Genomic DNA, 26131 nt, shown 5'->3' with positions numbered 1-26131 from the left:
CATCTGGGACCGAGCACCCCAAAGGCCGCTTCAAAGAGTTCCCTGGCATGGCACTTCTTCAAACAATGTGCTGACGACAAGACCCAAGTGGTTTGCATGCTGTGCCATCAGAGCCTGAAGCGAGGCATTAACGTTCTGAACCTTAGCACAACCTGCATGACCAGGCACCTGCATGCAAAGCATGAACTGCAGTGGAGTAAACACCTTAAAAACAAGGAAGTCACTCAGGCTCCCCCTGCTACCTCTTCTGCTGCTGCCGCCTCGGCCTCTTCCTCCGCCTCTGGAGGAACGTTGGCACCTGCCGCCCAGCAAACAGGGGATGTACCACCAACACCACCACCTCCGTCACCAAGCATCTCAACCAAGTCACACGGCAGCGTTCAGCTCTCCATCTCACAAACATTTGAGAGAAAGCGTAAATTCCCACCTAGCCACCCTCGATCCCTGGCCCTGAATGCAAGCATTTCTAAACTACTGGCCTATGAAATGCTGTCATTTAAGCTGGTGGACACAGACAGCTTCAAACAGCTCATGTCGCTTGCTGTCCCACAGTATGTTGTTCCCAGCCGGCACCATTTCTCCAAGAGAGCCGTGCCTTCCCTGCAAAACCAAGTATCCGATAAAATCAAGTGTGCACTGCGCAACACCATCTGTGGCAAGGTCCACCTAACCACAGATACATGGAACCAGTAAGCACGGCCAGGGTCGCTATATCTCCCTAACTGCACACTGGGTAAATGTAGTGGCGGCTAGACCCCAGGCGGAGAGCTGTTTGGCGCACGTCCTTCCGCCACCAAGGATCGCAGGGCAACATTCTTTGCCTCCTGTTGCCTCCTCCTCCTCCTACTCGGCTTCCTCCTCCTCTTCTTCCACCTGCTCATCCAGTCAGTCACACACCTTCACCACCAACTTCAGCACAGCCCGGGGTAAACGTCAGCAGGCCATTCTGAAACTCATATGCTTGGGGGGACAGGCCCCACACCGCACAGGAGTTGTGGCGGGGTATAGAACAACAGACCGACGAGTGGTTGCTGCCGGTGAGCCTCAAGCCCGGCCTGGTGGTGTGCGATAATGGGCGAAATCTCGTTGCAGCTCTGGGACTAGCCGGTTTGACGCACATCCCTTGCCTGGCGCATGTGCTGAATTTGGTGGTGCAGAAGTTCATTCACAACTACCCCGACATGTCAGAGCTGCTGCATAAAGTGCGGGCCGTCTGTTCGCGCTTCCGGCGTTCACATCCTGCCGCTGCTCGCCTGTCTGCGCTACAGCGTAACTTCGGCCTTCCCGCTCACCGCCTCATATGCGACGTGCCCACCAGGTGGAACTCCACCTTGCACATGCTGGACAGACTGTGCTAGCAGCAGCAGGCCATAGTGGAGTTTCAGCTGCAGCACGCATGGGTCAGTCGCACTGTGGAACAGCACCACTTCACCACCAATGACTGGGCCACCATGCGAGACCTGTCTGCCCTGTTGCGCTGTTTCGAGTACTCCACCAACATGGCCAGTGGCGATGACGCCGTTATCAGCATTACAATACCACTTCTATGTCTCCTTAGGGCGATGATGGAAGAGGAGGTGGCCCAGGAGGAGAAGGAGGAGGAAGAGGGGTCATTTTTAGCACTTTTAGGCCAGTCTCTTCAAAGTAGGGAGTTTTTTTGCAACAGCAGAGGCCAGGTACAAATGTGGCCAGCCAGGGCCCACTACTGGAGGATGAGGAGGACGAGGATGAGGTGGAGGAGGATGAGGATGAAGCATGGTCACAGCGGGGTGGCACCCAACGCAGCTCGGGCCCATCACTGGTGCGTGGCTGGGGGGGAAACGCAGGACGATGACAATACGCCTCCCACAGAGGACAGCTTGTCCTTACATCTGGGCAGCCTGGCACGCATGAGTGACTACATGCTGCAGTGCCAGCGCAACGACAGCAGAGTTGCCCACATTTTAACATGTGCGGATGACTGGGTTGCCACCCTGCTGGATCCATGGTACAAAGACAATGTGCCCACCTTACTTCCTGCACTGGAGCGGGATAGGAAGATGCGCGAGTACAAGCGCACGTTGGTAGACGCGCTACTGAGAGCATTCCCAAATGTCACAGGGGAACTAGTGGAAGCCCAAGGCGAAGGCAGGAGGAGGAGAAAGAGGTCGCCAACGCAGCTGTGTCATGGCCAGCTCCTCTGGGGGCAGGGTTAGCATGGCAGAGATGTGGAAAAGTTTTGTCAACACGCCACAGCTAACTGCACCACCACCTGATACGGAACGTGTTAGCAGGAGGCAACATTTCACTAACATGGTGGAACAGTACGTGTGCACACCCCTCAACGTACTGACTGATGGTTCGGCCCCATTCAACTTCTGGGTCTCTAAATTGTCCACGTGGCCAGAGCTAGCCTTTTATGACTTAGAGGTGCTGGCCTGCCCGGCGGCCAGCGTTTTGTCTGAACGTGTATTCAGCACGGCAGGGGGCGTCATTACAGACAAACGCAGCCACCTGTCTACAGCCAATGTGGATAAGCTGACGTTCATAAAAATGTGCCAGGCATGGATCCCACAGGACCTGTCCATCCCTTGTGCAGATTAGACATTAACTACCTCTCCTTAACCATATATTATTGTACTTCAGGGCACTTCCTCATTCAATCCTATTTTTATTTTCATTTTACCATTATATTGCGGGGCAACCCAAAGTTGAATGAACCTCTCCTCTGCCTGGGTGCCGGGGCCTAAATATCTGACAATGGACAGTTTCAGTGGTGGGTGACGTGAAGCATAATTCGCTGCTATGACATGAAGACTGATTCTCTGCTGACATGAAGCCTGAATCTCTGTTATGGGACCTCTCTCCTCTGCCTGGGTGCCGGGGCCTAAATATATGACAATGGACTGTTCCAGTGTTGGGTGACGTGAAGCCTGATTCTCTGCTATGACATGAAGACTGATTCCCTGCTGACATGAAGCCTAAATCTCTGTTATGGGACCTTTCTCCTCTGCCTGGGTGCCGGGGCCTAAATATCTGACAATGGACTGTTCCAGTGTTGGGTGACGTGAAGCATGATTCTCAGCTATGACATGAAGACTGATTCTCTGCTGAGTCGCTCACATTAAGCCTGAATCTCTGTTATGGGACCTCTCTCCTCTGTCTGGGTGCTGGAGCCTAAATTATATGACAATGGACTGTTCCAATGTTGGGTGACGTGAAGCATGATTCTCTGCTATGACATGAAGACTGATTCTCTGCTGACATGAAGCCAGATTCTCTGCTATGGGACCTCTCTCCAATTGATATTGGTTATTTATTTTTTATTTTTTTAGTAATTTCCCTATTCACATTTGTTGCAGGGGATTTAACTACATTTTGCTGCCTTTTGCAGTCCTCTAGCCCTTTCCTGGGCTGTTTTACAGCCTTTTTAGTGCCGAAAAGTTCAGGTCCCCATTGACTTCAATGGGGTTCGGGTTAGGGACGAAGTTCGGGTCAGGTTCGGATCCCGAACCCGAACATTTCCGGGAAGTTCGGCCGAACTTCTCGAACCCGAACATCCAGGTGTTCGCTCAACTCTAAACATTAACCCTGTTACAAATCTTTATGTCATCAGCAAAAAGACACACCTTACCATCGAGGCCTTCTGCAATTTCGCTGATAAAGATATTAAACATATGTTTCTTTCCAATAGAACATAGTGAGATTTGCCAATGAAGGCAAATATTTTGCACCCATTGACACGCCTGAGGACTGGACATAATATTTAGAATTGAAAGTAAAATAATTGTGGGACATTAGGAACTCGGTCACAATAAGCACATAGTCAATAAACTCATTGGAGAACCATTTGCTTTAGTGTCAATGTTGAAACACTTGTGGGTGCACGCCCATACAATGTTTCTACTACCTGAATAAAGATGAGGATTTTAAGCTACCATAGAAAACGTGAGTGCTGGAACATTTTTTCGTGTTGATTTGAGAACGTTTATGCCTCGCTTAAGGCTCTGATTGCACAGCGTGCAAACCACTCGTGTCTTGTCGTCAGCACGTTGTCTGAGGAACTGCCACACCAGGGAACTCCTTGGAGCTGGCTTTGGTGTGCTCGGTCCCTTGCTGCGGTGGCCAGTAGCAGGCATACAGTCTATGGAACGGCAGCTCCGCTTTTGCACCCTGCTCCCTCTTCTGCTGTGCTGGTGGCTCTTTGCGACCACCGCCTCTTCCTCCGAACTACACAGGTCACTCGCATGACCTTGATTCCATGTGGGGTCGAGGACCTCATTGTCCTCCATATCATCTTCCACCCAGTCTTCACTCCTACCCTCCTTGTCAGTCTGCACACTTTTGAAAGCCCCAGCAGTTAGCACCTGTGTTTTGTCATCATCCGACACATGCTGCGATGGTCCTCCAATGTACTCATCTTGAAACATAAGTGGTTGGGCATCAGTGCACTTATTCTCTTCAACTTCTGGGGCAGGGCTAGGTGAATGGCCCTGGGAAACCCTGCTAACATAGTCATCAAAAAGCAGAAGAGACTGTTGCCAGACTTGGGGCTCAGACTGCTTGGCTGATTTGGAAGGGGGTGAGGTGAAAGACTGATGGACATCGGCTGCAGGTGCCAACTCTGATCTTTCAGCAGGAGACTGGGTGGCAGACAATGTGAAGGAACTGGTGGAACTGTCAGCAACCCACTGATCTCACCATTCGTAGAGATGCATTAGGCCCGACCAAATACTGCAGGTTCTGTCGCCTACTCACATCTGAGGAAGTTGTTTCACTTGTGCGTGTAGCTGGCACAGATCAACCACATCCTCTTCCTGCAACAGGAACTCCACAAGCAGCACAACGACCGGGGCCACGTCCCTTAGTTGACGCTCTCCTTATATTTTGCAAACTTAGGATCTTGCCCTAAATGGGTATTTTTTAATAGCATAATAGAACAACAGTATCTAAATGATGTATCTCACAGGTACAGATGTAGACTAGCACGCTATTTAAGATTTTTGCCCTAAATGGGTGTATTTCTAATAGCAGAATAGAATAACAGTATCTAAATGGTGTATCTCACACGTACAAATGTAGACTAGGCTGCAATTTAGGATTTTTGCCCAAAATGGGTGTTTTTACAATAGCAGAATAAACAAACAGTATCTAATTGGTGTATCTCACACGTACAGATGTAGACTATGCAGCAATTTAAGATATTGGCCCAAAAAGGGTGTTATTCTAATAGCAGAATAGAACAACAGTATTTAATTGGTGTATCTCTCACGGACAAATGTAGACTAGGCCGCAATTTAAGATATTGGCCCAAAAAGGGTGTTTTTCTAATAGCAGAATAGAACAACAGTATCTAAATGGTGTATCTCACACGTACAAATGTAGACTAGGCTGCAATTTAGGATTTTTGCCCAAAATGGGTGTTTTTACAATAGCAGAATAAACAAACAGTATCTAATTGGTGTATCTCACACGTACAGATGTAGACTATGCAGCAATTTAAGATATTGGCCCAAAAAGGGTGTTTTTTAAATAGCAGAATAGAACAACAGTATCTAAATGGTGTATCTCACACATAGAGATGTAGACTAAACCACAATTTAACATTTTTGCCCAAAATTTAGTTTGTTTAATAGCAGAATAGAACAGTATGTAAAGGCTGAGGAAGAAAAGGGATTGTTGGTCCAGCTTGTATTCGTGGTAATCCAAAGCTTTATTCAATATTCAGTAAAATCCAGGTACAGGAATGCAGGTCTACATGTTTCAGGCACAATAAAATCCTAGCCCTTACTCATGACCAGCAGGATTTTATTGTGCCTGAAACATGTAGACCTGCATTCCTGTACCTGGATTTTACTGAATATTGAATAAAGCTTTGGATTACCACGAATACAAGCTGGACCAACAATCCCTTTTCTTCCTCATATCTATATTTCTCCTATTTCGGGTGAAGGAGCCGGTCCGCGCTATATTACTGGAATCCTTGGCAGGTGAGAGCTGCTCAAACTCCTGATTTTCACAGTATGTAAAGGCTGTATCTTACAATGACATATGCAGCAAAGGCTGCAAAATAAACTTTTTTGCCCAAAACGGGTGTTTGTTTAATAACTGAATATGACAGCATTATATAATCCTTGAATTTCACACGTGCTGATGCTGCAAGGCCAGAAAAATGGTGTATTTTCTCTTAAAAAGGGTGTTTTATTAATAGAAGAATATAACCACAGTATATAAAGGATCTATAGCACACGCCCTGATCCAAACTAGGCTGCAATTAAATTTGTGCCCAAAATGGCTGTATTTCAAATAACTGAATAGAACCACAGTATGTAAAGGTATTATCTCACAATTACATATGCAGCAAAGGCTGCAAAATAAACTTTTTTGCCCAAAACAGGTGTTTGATAACTGAATATGACAGCAGTATATAACCCTAGAATTTCATTAATTGCTGATGCTGCAATGCCAGAAAAACATTGTGCATTTTGCCCAAAAAAGGGTGTTTTATTAATTGAAGAATATAACCACAGTATGTAAAGGCTGTATTTCACAATGACATATGCAGCAAAGGCTGCAAAATAACCTTTTTTGCAATAAATGGGCGTTTGTTTAATAACTGAATATGACAGCAGTATATAACCCTTGAACTTCAAACGTGCTGGTGCTGCAATGCAGGAAAAATTGTGTATTTTGCCAAAGAAAAATGGTTTTTTATTAATAGAAGAATATAATCACAGTATATAAATGGTTGTATCTCCCACGCCCTGATCCAGACTAGGCCGTAATTAACCACCTCCCGTCCGCATGTTGACTATAAACGTCCGGGAGGTGGTTCTCTATTTCTAAATGCATGTTCCAGAAAGTCAGTTCAGAAACTGCAGCTGCACTCTAATCATGCAGCTGCTGATCGGGTTGCCCGCTGTCAGTGACAGCAGGGCAACCCAGATAGAAGGCAGGGACAGTGCCCAGGTGTCCCTGCCTTCTAGATCGCTGCATACACAGCACTCACCGAGCGCTGTGTATACAGTGCAGGAAGCGCCCGGCGGTCATGTGACCAGAGGGACCGGAGAGTGCAGGAGGTGTGTGAGTTCTTTCAGAGACCTCGATCAGCCCTGCACTTAGGCTGTACAGCGCTGTACAGCCTCTCTGGGGCAGGGGGCTGTATTTCTCCTGTACCTGGGGCTACTTTGTCAGCTCCAGTTACAGAAGAAATTAACAGTGAAAAAAAAAAAGTGAAGTAAATATCCCCAGAGGTCTTGTATGAGCTTAAGGGGCCAAAAAGTGTAAAATAAAAAAAATAAAAAACAAAGTGTTAAAAAAAAACAAAAAAAAATGTTTCACATGTAAAAAAAAAAAATTCCCCAAGTAAGGAATAAAAAAAAAATGTTGAAAATAGAAAAAACAAAATAGACATATTTGGTATTGCCGCGTCCGTGACGGTCGGCTCTATAAATATATCACATAATCGACCCAGTCCAATAAACACCATAAAAAAATAAAATAAATAACTGTCAAAAAAGCCATTTTTGTCACCTTACATCACAAAAAGTGCAACACCAAGTGATCAAAAAGGCGTATGTCCCACAAAATGGTACCAATAAAACCGCCACCTCATCCCGCATTATTTTTTTTGTTTTCAAAAATGCTATTATTGTATTAAAGTGAAATTAAAAAAAAAGTATACATATTAGGTATTACCGCGTCCGTAAAAATTATCTCTATAAAAATATCACATGACCTAACCCCTCGGGTGAACACCGTAAAACAAAAAACTGTCAAAACAATCAATTTTTGTCACCTTACATCACCAAAAGTGCAACACCAAGTGATCAGAAAGGCGTACGTCCCACAAAATAGTACCAATAAAACTGTCACCTCATCCCGCAAAAAATGAGCTCCTACATAAGAAAATTTAAAAAAAAAAAAAAAAAATATAGCTCTCAGAACATGGACACATTAAAACATATTTTTTTGTTTCAAGAATGCTATTATTGTGTAAAACTTTAATAAATAAGAAAAAGTACACATATTTGGTATTGCCACATCCGTAACAATCTGCTATTTCCAAAGTCACTTGACCGAACCCCTCAGGTGAACGCTGTAAAAATAAATAAATAAAAACTGTGCTAAAACAAGCAATATTTTGGTCACCTTGCCCCATAAAGTGTTATAATGAATGATCAAAAAATCATATGTACCCAAAAATAGTACCGATAAAACTGGCATCTTATACTCTAGTTTCCAAAATGGGATCACTTCTTGGGAGGTTGTACTGTAAGGGTGCATCGGGGGGGGGGCTTCAAATGGGACATGACATCTAAAAACCATGTGGAGTTCCTTTTCTTCTGTGCCCTGCCGTGTGCCCATACAGCAGTTTATGACCACACGTGGGGTATTTCTGTAAACCGCAGAATCTGGCTAATAAATATTGAGTTTTGTTTGGCTGTTAACCATCGATGTGTTAGAGAAAAAATTGGATTAAAATTGAAAATCTGCCAAAAAAGTGAAATGTAAAAATTTGATCTCCATTTTCCTTTAATTCTTGTGGAACGCCTAAAGGGTTAGCAAAGTTTGTAAAATCGGTTTTAAGTAACTTGAGGGGTGTAGTTTCTACAATGGGGTCATTTATGGGGGTATCCACTATGTAGGACCCACAAAGTGACTTCAGACCTGAACTGGTCCTTAAAAAGTGGGTTTTGACAATTTTCTAAAAAAGTTGAAGAATTGCTTCTAAATTTCTAAGTCTTCTAACGTCCTAAAAAAATAAAATCACATTTCCAAAACGATGCCAACATAAAGTAGACATATGGGGAATGTTAAGTAATACATATTTTATGAGGTATCACTTTCTGTTTTAAAAGCAGAGAAATTGAAATTTAGAAATTGCAATTTTTTCTAAATTTGGGATTTTTTCATAAATAAAGGTGAAATATATTGACTCAAATTTATGACTATCATGAAGTACAATGTGTCACGAGAAAACAATTTCTGAATGACTTGTATAAGTAAAGGCGTTCCAAAGTTATTACCACATAAAGTGAGATATGTCAGTTTTGCAAAATTAGGCCTGGTCAGGAAGGGGGCCCAGATAGGGGGCCCAAATGGCCCAGATAGAAAGTGGTTAAAGATTTGTGCCCAAAATGGCTGTATTTCAAATAACTGAATAGAACTGTGATGGTAACGTACACTACAGACAGGAGGAAGGATAGTGACCACTGCGCTCCACCCTCACCCCTGGCCCTGCCTACTTGCCTCGCAAGTCCTAATGACAGGGGACAACTAGACGGCAGTCCCTAACTTAGGATACGTGCTAGGAAGACAGACAAGCCAAATAATGGAATGTGAACGAACCGGGTCAATACCTAGAGAGCTACGCAGTACTAAGGGATGAGCAAAAAATAGTCAGGAAAGCCGAGGTCAAATACCAGGAGAGAACTGAAGTACAACAGGAGTCCGCAAAGAATCGTCAGGTGGAAGCCGGGGTCGGGATACCAGGAGAGATGCGCAGTACAGGAGGAGCAGGCAGAGAATCGTCAGGGAACACAGGATCAGGTAAGTATGCAGGAACAAAACAATCACCAGATACCTAAAATTAACAGGCAACCTGTGGCCAGCAGGCTGCCTGTATTTATAGTGGGGAGTGAGGGTCATGTGACGTGGCCAGTGTCACATGACCGACAGACAAATCGAGCACCGAGTGATCAGCTCGGTGCTCAAGGCAGACCTAGCAGCAGGGAGCCTCCCAGCTAGCAAAGCTGCCCTGGGAACGAGGCCAAACACAGATCCTTGCTCCCGAAGCTAAGCAGCAGGTCTGCGGCTGATGGGAGACCGAGTGCGCCTTTGGCGCCCCGTGACAAGAACCACAGTATGTAAAGGCTGTATCTCACATGTACTGATCCAGACTAGGCCGCAATTTAATTTTTTTGCCAAAAATAGGTGTTTGTTTAATAACAGAATATGACAGCAGTATATAACCCTTGAATTTCACACGTGCAGATGCTGCAAGGGCTGTAAAATTTGGTATTTTGCCCAAACTTTTTTTTTTTAAACCCAGAAAATTATGGCTGTATTTCTAGCTTAAATTGCACACTGACTAATCCAGATTTTGTATATTGCCAAAAAGGTGTGTTTTTTTAGTAACAGAATATGAAAGCAGTATTTATTAAACTTGAATTTCACACGTGCAGATCTGTAAAATAGTGGATTTTGCCAAAAAAGGGTGTTTTTAAGAACCCAGAAAATTATGGCTGTATTTCTAGCTTAAATTGTACACTGACTAATCCTGCAAATGCACCAGATGTTATATATTGCCAAAAAAGGGTGATAAAAAAAAAAGATTATTAGTGCAGTTTTTCAAGATTGGTTTTTAATGTCACAAAAGCTCAGATGCAGTGCTGGTGCACTGAGCTTGCATAAAATGGCCTCCGCCGCCCACCTATCTAACAGACGGATAAAAATTATTATTTTCTGTCACTGGGCTCAGGGCGGCGAGATTGTGCCCTACACCCAAACAACTAAATGTATGTAGATCGCTGAGCTAGATTCCAGTTCTGAACAAAAATTCTCTCCTATTGTCTCCCTGAAATCACCAGCAGCATCCTCTCTCTGCACTAGTAACAGCAGAGTAACCCGCAGCGCTATATGACTCAAGCTTATATAGAGGCTGGGTCCCATGCTGCACTGGCCAATCACAGCCATGACATTAGTAGGCATGGCTGTGATGGCTTCTAAGGGCACAGAGTTAAACGCTTGTTGATTGGCTGCTCTGCAGCCTTTCAAAAAGCGCCAAGAAAGCGCCGAACACCGAACCCGAACCCGAACCCAAACTTTTACTAAAATGTTCAGGTGCGGGGTCCAAAAAGCCTAAAGTTCAGTCATATTTGGTAGTGTCGCATCCATAACAACCTGCTCTATAAAAACATCTAACCTGATCTAACCTGTCAGATGAATGTTGTAAATAACAAAAAATAAAAACTGTGTAAAAACAGCTATTTCATGTTGCCTTGCCTCAATAAAAGTGTAATATAGAGCAACTAAAAATCATATGTACCCTAAAATAGTGACAACAAAACTGCCACCTTATCCCATAGTTTCCAAAATGGGGTCACTTTTTTGGAGTTTCTACTCTAGGGGTGCATCAGGGGGGGCTTCAAATGGGACATGGTGTCAAAAAAACAGTCCATCAAAATCTGCCTTCCAAAAACCATATGGCGTTCCTTTCCTTCTGTATATTGGGTGTTTCTGTAAATTACAGATCAGGGCATTAAATATAGATTTTTTTTGCTGTTAACCCTTGCATTTTTAGTGGAAAAAAATGATTTAAATGGAAAATCTGCCAAAAAAGTTAAATTCTGAAATGTCATCTCCATTTCCCATTAATTTATTTTGGAGCAACTAAACGGTTAACAAAGTTTGTAAAATCAGTTTTGTATACCTTGAGGGGTGTAGTTTCTAAAATGGGGTCACTTTTTGGGAGTTTATAGTCTAGGAGTGCATCAGGGGGGTCTTCAAATGTGACATGGCAGCTTAAAATTATCCCAGTGAAATCTGCTTTCCAAAAACCATATAGAGTTCCTTTCCTTCTGTGCAATGCCGTGTGCCAGTACAGCAGTTTAAGACCACATATGGGGTGTTTCTGTAAACTACAGAATCAGGGCCATACATTTTGAGTTTTGTTTGGCTGTTAACCCTCGCTTTGTAGCTGGAAAAAATGGATTAAAATGGAAAATCTGCCCAAAAAATTAAATTCGGAAATTTAATCTCCATTTTCCATTAATTCTTGTGGAACACCTAAAGGGTTACCAAAGTTTGTAAAATCAGTTTTGAATACCTTGAGGGGTGTAGTTTCTAAAATGGGGCCTTTTTTGGTGGTTTTTATTATGTAAGCCTCACAAAGTGACTTCAGACATGAACTAGTCCTTAAAAAGTGGGATTAGGAAATTTACTGAAAAATTTCAAGATTTGTTTTTAAACTTCAAAGGCTGGCTTCACACAGGCATTGTGGGTGACGTGCGGGAAAAGATGCGGGTGCGTTGTGGGAAAATGCACGATTTGCGCAAATGCAAAGCGTTTTAATGCGTTTTGCACGCGTGTGAGAAAAATCGGAATATTTGGTAACCAGACACTAACCCAGACTTCCTCACAGAAGTTCGGGTTTGGGTTAGGTGTAGTGTAGATTTTATTATTTTCCCTCATAACATGGTTATAACATGGTTATAAGGGAAAATAATAGCATTCTTAATAAAATAGGGATGGAGGGGTTAAAAAAAATGAAAATAATAATAATTTAACTCACCTCATCCACTTGCCTTCTGTTCTGTCTTCTTCTTTGATGAGCTAGAAGAAAAAGACCTTTGGTGATGTCAGTGTGCACATCACATGATCCATCACATGATCATCACCATAGTGATAGATCATGTGATGGACCATGTGATGAGTGCAGTGACGTCACCACAGGTCCTTTTCCTCCCGGGCATCAAAGAAGAAGACAGAAGAGAAGCCAGGGTGAGCGAGCAAGTGGATGAGGTGAGTTATTTTATTTTTTATTTTTTTAACAACTCCATCCCTATTTTACTAAGCATTCTGTATTAAGAATGCTATTATTTTCCCTTATAACTACGTTACAAGGGAAAATAATAATAATCGGGTCCCCATCCCGATCATCTCCTAGCAACCATGCGTGAAATTTGCACCGTATCCGCACTTGCTTGCAGATGCTTGCGATTTTCACGTAGCCCTATTCACTTCTATAGGCCTGCGTTGCGTGAAAAACGCACAATTTAGAGCCCAGCTGCGATTTTTACGCAACGCACAAGTGAAAATCAATGCTCATGTGCACAGCCCCATTGAAATGAATGGGTCCGGCTTCAATGCGGGTGCAATGTGTTTACCTCACGCATTGCACCCGCACGGAAATCTCACCCATATGAAAGAGGCCTAAGCCTTCTAACGTCCCCAAAAAATAAAATAGCATGATCCAAACATGTAGTAGACATATGGGGAATGTAAAGTAATAACTATTTTTGGAGGTATTACTATCTATTATAAAAGTAAAGAAATTGAAATTTAGACATTTGCAAATTTTTCAAATTTTTGGGTAAATTTGGTATTTTTTTAATAAATAAAAATGCAATTTTTTTACTCTATTTTACCACTGTCATGAAGTACAATATGTGACGAGAAAACAATCTCAGAATGGCCTGGATAAGTAAAAGCATTTTAAAGTTATCACCACATAAAGTGACACAAGTCATATTTGCAAAAAATGGCCTGGTCCTTAAGGTGAAGTATGGAAGGGTCCTTTTGGGGTTAATCTATGGTGTATTTTCCATTAAATGTAATTGTAATTAATAGTTATAGAGAAGCAAAGGATATAAATTGTGTTGTGGTCTCAGGTACTTTCAGCAAAGACTTATTTAGTGAATAGGTCTCTTAACTGTCAGGCCCAGGATTACTAAACAGGGAAAGCAAGAGTGGTAGAAAACATTAAATGCTAAGTCAATGAACCATGGTTCTTGTGGTTACAGTAGCTTCCATGCTGTGAACTCCAAGGCTTTTCTAGCTTCATTTATCAGCCTTCTCTGTGGCATTTAGATCCCTGAGGTCTACAAAACAGGAGTAACACTTATTTGTAAAAGAGAAAAAATACAAGCTGCCTGGAACTCCCAAGCAGAAACACAGGTGTCCTATTTTATTTCCACTGCACATCAGACACTTTAATATATAAAATATGGCATGAAGAAGGCTTAAAAACAACTGACTGCCACAACTAAGTTTAATGCATGGAACTTTTATATCAAAATACTGTAAAATGTCCAATTCATTAAAGAGATTTGGCGTAAGGGCATATTGATAGCCATACTGTACATGGAGAGAGCTAAACATCAGAGAATATCCAAGGAAGTATGCTGAAAGGTGAACAAGGGTAGGGAGTTCATTGTGTCAGTGATAAATGAAGAACAGTGTGGAGGTCATAAGATAGGACAAGATAGTGAGAGAAGAGAGCTGTCAGAATAATTATGGTAGACTGGAAGTAAAAAGAAGTAGAGATGAGTAACAAACATTTCTAAAGTTATCTGTCAAAGAACATCTAATATCACCATTTCATATAATCTTGAAATATTAATCTGATTTAAGATTGGTGGCAAGTGTTTTTCCCTGTAAAATAGTATTTCAACTAATCTTACATTCATGGCAACAAGCAGATTAGCCAAATATATTATTTGTGGCATTGTACTTCAATACAAATGACTCCATGTCAGTGCTGATGCAGAAACATAGTTATATCTTTTTGAAGGTCTTGTCAATTAAAAATTCAAAAGACTTGAATGATTAAAAGGTAAATAGCACTCCTTTACCTAGTCTACAGTCTATTGGAAGGCGAAAATAACTTTGATAACTAATTTATCCCCCCAAAATAATAATAATAATAATGTTTTCCTAATTAGTGTTGATCGCAAATTTTCTAATCACAAATTTTTAGCGCAAATATTGGCACTTTGAGAATTTGCAAAGATGTAGAATATAGTCCTATATATTTGTAATTGCGAATATTCTTTCTTTTTCTCATTAGTAACCTCACTTCTTGCTTGTGGACCAATGAGAAGGCTGTAATATCTTTGTCTACTCCTTGCCTATAGTTGCCTACTCCTTCACTATATATAAGAACCTGCCCAGCAGTTACTTTCTGCTCTTTTTTGCAGTTCTGAGAGAGAGCAGTGACATTGCTGTGCTCTGTGCTTTCATCTGGATCCTATTCCTTATCCAAATACATTAGATAGTTAGTTAGCTCATATATATATATATATATATATATATATATACAGTACAGACCAAAAGTTTGGACACACCTTCTCATTCAAAGAGTTTTCTTTATTTTCATGACTATTAAAATTGTAGATTCACACTGAAGGCATTAACACTATGAATTGCCCCATGTGGAATTATATACATAACAAAAAAGTGTGAAACAACTGAAAATATGTCATATTCTAGGTTCTTCAAAGTAGCCACCTTTTTGCTTTGATTTATGCTTTGCACACTCTTGGCATTCTCTTGATGAGCTTCAAGAGGTAGTCACCTGAAATGGTCTTCCAAAAGTCTTGAAGGAGTTCCCAGAGATGCTTAGCATTTGTTGGCCCTTTTGCCTTCACTCTGCGGTCCAGCTCACCCCAAACCATCTCGATTGGGTTCAGGTCCGGTGACTGTGGAGGCCAGGTCATCTGGCGCAGCACCCCATCACTCTCCTTCATGGTCAAATAGCCCTAACACAGCCTGGAGGTGTGTTTGGGGTCATTGTCCTGTTGAAAAATAAATGATGGTCCAACTAAACGCAAACCGGATGGAATAGCATGCCGCTGCAAGATGCTGTGGTAGCCATGCTGGTTCAGTATGCCTTCAATTTTGCTCCAAACTTCTCCAAAGTTATTAGCTTATCCACCTGTTGATTTAAATTAACATAATAATTATTTTACATTAAGGAGGACTTGGCTAATGCCATTGCTCGTCCCCATACAGACTCATGGTTTGCCAGCAGTAGAGTGCTATTTAAATGGCACAATCTGCTGCAGCCAAACAATGATTAAGGAGCCAGCACAAACGAGCATATTACTAATGAAAGAGGGTTTCTGTCGTTCATAGGGAAATCAGCAGCACCTTTACACCATCAGATAATGACTAATGAGGGTTCCTATGAACTCTCATTAATAGTTGTCTGACAGATTCTCAGCCTGTGTAAAGTGGCCTTTAGTTGTATGTGCCCCCTCATGTTTAAGTTAACCTTAGTTCTGTGAAATTAACGTAACTCGTCTGTGGAATCCATTACTTTCGAATTCCCAATAATACAACTTATAATAACTAGAAATGAGCGAATTTTTAAAAAATTTGATTCACTGGTTAGCCAAATTTTTTAGAAAAATTCAGTTCGATCCAAATACATTTGCGGCAAATTTTGTAAAAAAAATGCTATTTCCTGGCTGCAGAGAGCCTTTATAGTGGCGTAGAACACTGTGCCTTGTAGTAACCCACTTAGGGAGTCTGCTTTGGTAGTGAAATAATCCTGTGAGTCCGTATGACATGCAGATGACAGGCGTCACTCTTAGAATCACTGCACACTTCACTTATTTGGGCGGTCACGGGGCCAAAACTGACCAAGTAACTCAAGTTAAAACTCAGCCTTACAGGTCGATGTTAGTGCCAAGAATAGGCACACTCCTTTTAAACCGCCATCAGCTGATTCCACATAGAACAGAAACTGTTCTATTAAACGCTTATACAAGTAGAGCCCGCCGACAGAGTGGAGAGGGTGTCAGCAGTAAGTTTCTGTTGACGTCACTGATTATTTTGCCCTTCCTCTGATCCGTCAGAACAATAACCCCCAAAAAATTGATCCTGTCTGCAAACAAGGTGCATAACAACTTGACACCGCCATTCACTGCACACGTGGTATGCTAGAGGGGCACTGTAAATTGTCCCTGCAGTGGAGGCTAAGGACACGGTAGGACAATTCATTATTATTTAAATAATGTTCTTGGCAAGACTTTTTGCTAAGGTTTGGTTTTCTCAAAATAATCTAAGTATTACTTCATGGGTTAACCTGGTTAATAAGATTAAGGGATTATGCACACAACCATTTTGGTTTTACGGTCCGTTGTTCACTGATCCGTTGTTCCGTATCTGAGTTTTTTTTTCTCTGATTTAAGTCCTCTTCTGTTCTGTTATTGCACAAAACATATCCGTATTTGATCCGTTTTTTGCGGATCGTATACAGAAACATTAAATTATTAATCACTAAACACATGAGCAATATGGGCTAGGCATAGCATTTCTACAGTATGGATCCGTAAAAAATTTAATACGGATGACATACGGATGTGTTCCATATGCATTCCGTATTTTTTGCAGACCCATTGACTTGAATGGGGCCTCGGACCGTGATTTGCGGACAATAATAGGATATGCACTACTTTTTGCAGAACAGCCATGCGGACAAACGGAAACGGAATGCACACAGAGTAACTTCTGTATATTCTACAGCCTCATTGAAGTGAATGGTTCTGCATACGGTCCGCAAAAAAAATGGAACGGAAGCGGAAAGAAAATATGTTTATATGCATGAGCCCTAAGAGATTTGAAAACATTCTATATAAGCAGAGAAATACTGAGGAAAAATGGACAAAAATTTGGGGAGAATGGAAGTATTAAGGTTTTCCTGCCTACACTCCCTCATTATCCCCCCCTTTTTTGCTTATTCATGGGGGGGGGGGGGACAAGAGACGCAGGGAGAGGGTTGGTTGGGTATAAACAGTCAGGTAGGGTTTATTAAGGGAAAAAGAATATAATAATGTTTTGTTTTTGGTGAATTGTATTGTTTGAATTTCTATTAAATAATAATCTTTTAAATAAAAAAATAAAAAAGATGAGTAGCATATCATACACTGAGAGTGAAAGGAGCAGGATTCCTCAGCAGTGCAGAGTATTTTAGGAGAGGAGTATGATCTTCCTGTTGAAGATTGTGGACTAAAATAACAAGGTAGAAAGAGCAGGGTCTCCAGCAGCACAGAGTATTTCAGGAGAGTTTCGGTTATGTTGGAAAGGACAGACAGTTTGTCATGGAACCATGAACCAGACGTACAACAGAGATGAGTGGAAATAAGAAGGCTTTATTGGAAATCAAGCCGTAGCAAAAGTCCAAACGGATGGCTAAACCGAAGCAGGGTCTTGCGTAGACAGAGGTCAGGAACCAGGAGGGTGGTCAGACGAAGCCAGGATCAGGAACCAACGGGGTAGTCAGACGAAGCCAGGATCAGGAACCAACGGGGTAGTCAGACGAAGCCAGGATCAGGAACCAACGGGGTAGTCAGACGAGGCCAGGATCAGGAACCAGAAGCAGCAGCAGTCTTAGAAGCATGTGAACACAGGAGGACCAAGCAAGGAACTGAAGCCACAGACCTTCTATATATATGAGCTAGGCATCCAGCTCCTCCCAGTGGGAAGGAGAAGCCGCAGGGTGGGAGGCTACAAGAAACCCAGAAACCAAGATGGCCGCCAGCACATGTTAAACGAAGGTAAGACCATGACACAGTTTTACTGGTTCTCAAAAAGCTTAGAATCAACGTTGAAAAATATATGGCATCAGAGGTGTATGAGGACGCCATCACGATAGGACGGGTACACCATGCACATAGTATATGTGGGCGACATACAGAATGTAACCAGGAAACAGATAAAAAAATAGGGACAATTTGATCTGATAATTGGTGGCAGTCAATATTTACTTAACCCGCACCGGAAAGGCCTTTATGGGGGCAGTGAACAGTTTTTTTACTTTCCACGATTACTCAAAAAAGTGTTGCCTAAGACAGAAGAGAATCGGCCAGTCTTCTGGTTATTTGAGAACATGGTTGCTATGAAGAAAGCATTCCAAAAAACGATTTCTCTCCACCTGGAGACAAATCCTGTCAAGACTGATGCAAGTGTGGTATTGGCTGCTCATTGAGCCAGATACTTCTGGGGAAACCTGCCTGGGTTGAATAGGCCTCTAGTAGCTACAGACAATGAGAAGACAAAGCTTCAAGATTGCTTGGAGCCCGGGAGAGTCGTGAAGTTCATCAAGATTCAAACCATAACTACCAGCCCCTGGTCTCTTCCTCAGGAAAAACCACACGAGTTTGCAGTCATCATGAATGGGAAAAAGGACATCCTGTGCACGGAGATGATGATGGTCTTTGGATTCCCCCCGCACTATAAGGATGTCTCAGAAATGAACCACTGCTCCCGACAGAAGCTTCTGGGAAGATCATGGAGTGTCCTGGTCATCCGGCATCTATTCGCCCCACTGAAGGATTATTTTGAAAGTGTGTAGAAGCCACACGGGGCCCCCACACTGCAGATTTTTCATGGAGACACCGGATTCTATAATATTACATTATTATTAGAGTTGAGCGAACCCGAATTGTAAAGTTCGGGTTCGTACCAAACTTTAGGATTTTTGGATAGTGATGGACAAACATCTGCCGGGACAGTTCGCGAACACAATCGCACGAGCACGATCAAATGTTTGCGAACCGCAAGTTTGCAGTGGGTCCCATTCATTTTAATGGCAAGCGAACCTGAAAAACCTTCAGCTCAAACTTGCAAATATGAAATAATTAGTAGAAGTGCACTAATAGTCCCACAACATGGACAGTGGCATACCAGATGTATTATTCGAATTTGCGATCTCCATTCATAATTTTTTTCAATGTGAAATATTGGCAATATAATTTTCGCATACGCGCATGCACAAATGCACTATACAGTACCCAAATGCACTAATAGAAAGTATATTGGTATATAACACCCCCCTTAAATCCGTTTTTTTGGGGGGAGACTAGTATATCACACCAGTAGAAATTATTTGTTCCAATAACGCTTGTCCCTCTATATACCTGCAGTATCGCAGCAGAACCGCACACAACTGCCGCACAATACAAATGCACTATAATATACTTTCTAACATAGAAAGTATATTATAACATTGTACAAGGAAGGCAATCCATTAGAAAATACATAAAGATAAAACGTAACCTCTAATAATGTTACTATGAGGGTCCATTCACACGTTCATAAGTGTTTTGCGGATCCGCAAAACACGGACACCGGCAATGTGCCACGGACACCGGCAATGTGCATTCCGCAATTTGCGGATCGCACATCGCCGGCACTATAATAGAAAATGCCAAATCTTGTCTGCAATTGTCTGCACGGATGCAGAAGTGCGGATCCATAAATGCGGATGGGTCTGCACCCGTTTCGAAAAATTTGGGAATGGATGTGGACCTGTTTTGCAGACGTGTGAATGAAAAAGATATTCCTCAAAATGAAAATAAGTTAAATATAAGATAAGATAAATTAAAGTTAAGCAAAAAGCATAGATGTGGTAGGCAATAACAAGTGCTCGGCGGCACTAAATCAGGTGTTCGGCAGCACCAAATCAGAAACCATATGTCCTACCACAATCCGGGGGGTTCCAGTGCACATCGATGAATCCAGGAGGGAAAGCAAAAAATATCTATCCCTGGGCTAGATGATGATGTGGTATTAAAGGAAAGGGTGGCAAAGAACTGTCCCTGATATTGCCGTACAGGGAGGTGCTATTCTGGCCCTGATAGTCTAATCACAAAAAACCTGCCCTGATAAGAGCAACCCCATCCGGAACCTTACCCTATATAAAAATGGCCCTAGTAAGCCCCTAGCCCCTAGGCCCCTGACTTCCAGATATACTATACAATATAGATCTATGTGTTTTTGACTCATTATAAAAGTATATTATAAGTATATCGCACCCCTCTGTGTATCACACCTATCGATAGCACACCTATACCAATCCTTGAAAAGACATTTGTGGCCCTATTAGCTAGCGTTTAGTGTCACTAACAGCCTGTCCCTGCTCCACACCGCAACCTCTCCCTACACTGGCAAAACACTAAATGTAAAATGGTGGCCAGATCAGGTTTAGGCTCCTTTCACACCTGCGTTCAGGTGTCCGCTCGTGAGCTCCGTTTGAAGAATTCTCCACTGAGAATGCATCCGTCTGCCAGCGCTCAGCCTCCGCTCCGCTCAGTGAGAGGACACCTGAACGCTGCAAGCAGCGTTCGGGTGTCCGCCTGGCCGCGCGGAGGCGAGCGGATCCATTCCGACTTAACATGTAAGTCAATGGGGACGGATCCGCTTGAAGATGACACCATATGGCTCAATCTTCAAGCGGATCCGTCCCCCATTGACTTTCTATGTAAAGTCTGAACGGATCCGCTCAGGCTACTTTCACACTTAGAAAATGTTTCTAAGTTATAAAGCAGACGGATCCGTTCTGAACGGAGCCACCGTCTACATTAATATGAGCGGATCCGTTCAGAACGGATCCGATTGAACGCTAGTGTGAAAGTAGCCTTATTTATAAGGTAGGGGGTATGTCCATGTGCTGAAACCTCTCAATTAGCTGTCTTGTACCACCTGATGGATGTGTCATGGGTCAAAGTTCTTGATAATGTAAAAGAATATGGCAGGCACGAATATCTCCATATGGTCCCATGTTTGTCGAATCGTGAACACCAAAGTTTGCCGCAAAACGACCGCCGGGCGAACCGCAAGGCCATCTCTATTTTTGGACCCCAAACTTTTCAGTAAAAGTTTGGGTTCGAGTTCAGTGTTCGGCGAGTTAATGGCACTTTTTGAAAGGCTGCAGAGCAGCCAATCAAAAAGCGTTTAACTCGTGCGCCCTTAGAAGCCATCACAGCCATGCCTACTAATGGCATGGCTGTGATTGGCCAATGCAGCATGTGACCCAGCCTCTATATAAGCTGGAGTCACGTAGCGCTGCACATCACTCTGCTCTTACTAGTGTAGGGATAGGATGCTGCTGCTGTGAGGGAGAGAATAGGAAAGAATCTGTTATTAGAAGTGCTTGTCAACTCTGCAATCTACAGCGATTTTGTTTTGTGGGTGCAGTGCACCATTTATTTACCCTGAGCTGAGCCCAGTGACACAGAAAAATAACTTTTATCCGTCTGTTAGTTAGGTGGGCTTCGGCGGCTATTTTGTGCAAGTTCAGTGCTCCAGCACAGCATATGTGCATTTGTGACAGTCAAGTACAAGCTTTAAATACTGCCGTTATATTCTGGGTTTAAAAAAACATAAATTTTTTGCAAGATCCTACATCTGGGGCCTTTGCTGCATTTATCACAGTGAAATACAAGTTTTAGAAACTGCAGTTATATTCTGGGTTTAAAAAAAACACCCATCTTTTGCAAGATAATACTTTTTGGGTCCTTTGCTGATTTTGTTACAGTCAAATACAAACTTTAAATACGGCAGTTATATTCTGGGTTTAAAAAAACACCAAGTTTTTGCAAGTCCCTACATCTGGGGCCTTTGCTGCATTTATCATAGTGAAATACAAGCTTTAAATACTGCAGTTATATTCTGGGTTTAAAAAAACACCCATTTTTTGCAATATAATACATTTTGGGTCCTTTGCTGAATTTGTGTCAGTCAAATACAAACTTTATTCTGGTTTAAAAAAAACACAATTTTTTTGCAAGACCCTACATCTAGGGCCTTTGCTGCATTTGTCACAGTTAAATACAAGCTTTAAATACTGCAGTTATATTCTGGGTTTAAAAAAACATCAATTTTTGCAAGATCCTATATCGGGGGCCTTTGCTGCATTTATCACAGTGAAATACAAGCTTTAGAAACTGCAGTTATATTCTGGGTTAAAAAAAAAACACCATTTTTTTGCAAGATAATACATTTTGGGTCCTTTGCTGATTTCGTTACAGTCAAATACAAACTTTAAATATGGCAGTTATATTCTGGGTTTAAAAAAACACCCATTTTTTGCAAGACCCTACATCTGGGGCCTTTGCTGCATTTATCATAGTGAAATACAAGCTTTAAATACTGCAGTTATATTCTGGATTTAAAAAAAACAACCATTTTGTGGCAAGATAATACATTTACGTCCTTTGCTGCATGTCTGACAGTCCAATACAAGCGTTAGATACTGCAGTTATATTCTGGGTTTAAAAAAAACACCCATTTTTTGCAAGATAATACATTTTGGGTCCTTTGCTGAATTTGTGTCAGTCAAATACAAACTTTAAATACTGCTGTTATATTCTGGTTTAAAAAAAACTATTTTTTTTTGCAAGACCCTACATCTAGGGCCTTTGCTGCATTTGTCACAGTTAAATACAAGCTTTTAATACTGCAGTTATATTCTGGGTTTAAAAAAAATACCAATTTTTTGCAAGATTATACATTTGCGGCCTTTGTTGCATTTGTGACAGTCAAATACAAACTTTAAATACTGCTGTTATATTCTGGTTTAAAATAAACACCAATTTTTTGCAAGACCCTACATCTAGGGCCTTTGCTGCATTTGTCACAGTTAAATACAAGCTTTAAATACTGCAGTTATATTCTGGGTTTAAAAAAACACCAATTTTTTGCAAGATAATACATTTTGGGTCCTTTGCTGGTTTTGTGACAGTCAAATACAAACTTTAAATACTGCATTTATATTATGGGTTTAAAAAAAACACCCATTTTGTGCAAGATAATACATTTTGGGTCCTTTGCTGAATTTCTGACAGTCAAATGCAAACATTAAATACTGCAGTTCTATTCAAGTTTTTTTTATAACACCAATTTTTTGCAATATAATACATTTGTGGCCTTTGTTGCATTTCTGACAGTCCAATGCACGTGTTAGATACTGCTGTTATATTCTGGTATTTAAAAAACACGCATTTTATAGCAAGATAATACATTTGAGGCCTTTGCTGAATTTCTGGCAGTCCAATACAAGTATTAGATACTGCTGTTATATTCTGGTATTAAAAAAACACCCATTTTGGGCACGATAATACAATTGCGGCCTTTGTTGCATTTGTGACAGTCAAATACAAACTTTAAATATTGCAGTTATATTCTAGGTTTAAAAAGACACCTTTTTTGCAAGATAATACATTTTGGGTCCTTTGCTGAATTTGTGACAGTCAAATACACGCTTTAAATACTGCAGTTATATTCTGGGTTTAAAAAAACACAAATTTCTTGCAAGATAATGCATTTTGGGTCCTTTGATGCATTTCTGACAGTCCAATACAAACTGTTATATTCTGGTATAAAAAACCCCCACCCAATTTGGGCAAGAAAATACATTTGCAGCCTTTGCTGCATTTCTGAGAGTCCAATACAAGAGTTAGATACTGCTGTTATATCCTGGTATTAAACAAACACCCATTTTGGACAAGATAATATATTTGCGGCCTTTGTTGCATTTGTCACAGTCAAATACAAGCGTTAGATACTGCTGTTATATTCTGGTATTACAAAAACACCCATTTTGTGGCAAGATAATACATTTGCAACCTTTACTGCATTTATGACAGTCCAATACAAGTGTTAGATACTGCTGTTTGATTCTGTCATTAAAAAAAACACCCATTTTGGGCAAGATAATAAATTTGCGGCCTTTGCTGCATTTCTGACAGTCCAATACAAGCGTTAGATACTGCTGTTATATTCTGGTATTAAAAAAAACACTCATTTTGGGCAAGATAATACATTTGCTACCTTTGTTGCATTTCTGACAGTCCAATACCAGCGTTAGATACTGCTGTTAAAATCTGGCATTAAAAAAACACTCATTTTCGGCAAGATAATAAATTTGCAGCCTTTGCTGCATTTCTGACACTCCAATACAAGCGTTAGATACTGCTGTTATATTCTGATATTAAAAAAAACACCTATTTTGCGGCAAGATAATACATTTGCGGCCTTTGTTGCATTTGTGGCAGTCAAATACAAACTTTAAATACTGTAGTTATATTCTGGGTTAAAAAACACCCATTTTCTGCAAGACCCTACATCTGGGGCCATTGCTGACTTTTGTCACAGTGAAATACAAGCTTTAAATACTGCAATTATATTCTGGGTTTAAAAAAACACAAATTTTGTGCAAGACCCTACATCTGGGGCCTTTGCTGCCGTTGTCACAGTCAAATGCAAGCTTTAAATACTGCAGTTATATTCTAGGTTTAAAAAACACCCATTTTGCGCAAGACACTACCTTTGGGGCCTTTGATGCATTTCTGACAGTCCAATACAAGCCTTAAATACTGCAGTTATATTCTGTCATAAAAAAACATCCATTTGGGGGCGTGGCTTGGCCGCTGAGAGAAATGGCCGCTTGATCCTGCAGCTCCTGCACCACAGTGACTATAATCGAGCTCCCAGGGCTACTGTTACTCCCATCATCGCATCCTTACCGTTATTGAAGCTGGACACCCTCCTGGACACGATGGGGAAATCTAAGAGGCAGCTTCCTAAACTACAAAGCGGGAACTTGGACGGCTTCTTTGAAAGGGGCCCAGCTAAAGATGGCTCCGGCTCCCGCACCGGAGTTTACCCTCCGTCTCCCCACAACAGCTCATCGCCGAAGTGCAGCTCCCGCTCCCCGTCGTCTCCCCTGGAGCCCGATACCTTCTCCTTGACTGAAGCGGAGTTCCCCTCGCTTCCACCGACTCCAAGTGATATCCGCGCTCCGGAGGTCATGGCTCCACAAAATGGCGCCACCACTGACCACTCTGGATCCTCACCTTCTTCCAGTCCTCAGAAACAGAGGCCGCGGCTGGAGTCCTCTCACCCTCCTGAGGTCAGTACCGTGACATGGGCGCAAGCACAAGAGATCCCCATAGCGGTCCCTATAATCGCATATCAGACCTCAAATAAGCCGCTGTGCAAAGATTTAATTAAAAGCATGCTCTTAGCGCTACATCAGTCATTATGCGCAGACATGGCAGGGCTGATTAAACCTCTAGCGGCCAAGGTTAAAGAGACTGAGAGCAAGCTTCTAGATGTGGAAAGCAAGATGGCAGAATTTGCGGCCTCACAAAACAACATAATAGATGCCTATAATGACATGGCAGATGAACTTGAGACCATTAAGAGCAAAATTGCTGATATGGATGATCGTTCCAGGAGGAACAATGTGAAGTTCCAGGGTATCCCAGAAGATGTGGCACCCCGAGATTTACAGTCATACCTCAAAAGTCTCATCAAAACGCTGTTGCCGAGAATCCCTATCCCTGACATGATTATAGACAGGGCTCATAGAATCCCTAAACCATCTCATCTCAGTGCTGATGTCCCTAGAGACACTCTGGCTCGTATTCACTTTTTCCACACGAAGGAGGCCTTAATGCTAGTGGCCAGAAATTGTGATCAATTACCTGCTCCTTTTCAATCAGTCAGGCTCTTCGCTGACCTCTCTATGGCGACACTACGACAAAGAAGGGAGCTACAATAAGTCCCCCTCGCTCTCAGGGACAATGATATCCAATATAAGTGGGGCTACCCACAAAAATTACTGATCCGGAGGAATGGCAAGACCCACGTGGTAAAGACCGTTGCAGATGGTCAGGATCTACTACAATCCTGGGACATTCAGTTTTCGACGGAAAAACTTGGAAATCGCCGGCGGAACGGCCCTCCATCCGCATCTGGAACTCGGGACACTTAATTCTCTTAACAGGATCTGTACTGGTCCAGACTACGGGTGTCCTTCACGATATCTTGCTGCTAACCAAGCATGGTTTACAGGAAT

The sequence above is a fragment of the Bufo gargarizans genome, chromosome 3 (assembly GCF_014858855.1).
Source record: "Bufo gargarizans isolate SCDJY-AF-19 chromosome 3, ASM1485885v1, whole genome shotgun sequence".
Taxonomy (NCBI): Eukaryota; Metazoa; Chordata; class Amphibia; order Anura; family Bufonidae; genus Bufo; species Bufo gargarizans.
Note: the sequence above shows the minus strand (reverse complement) of the source record.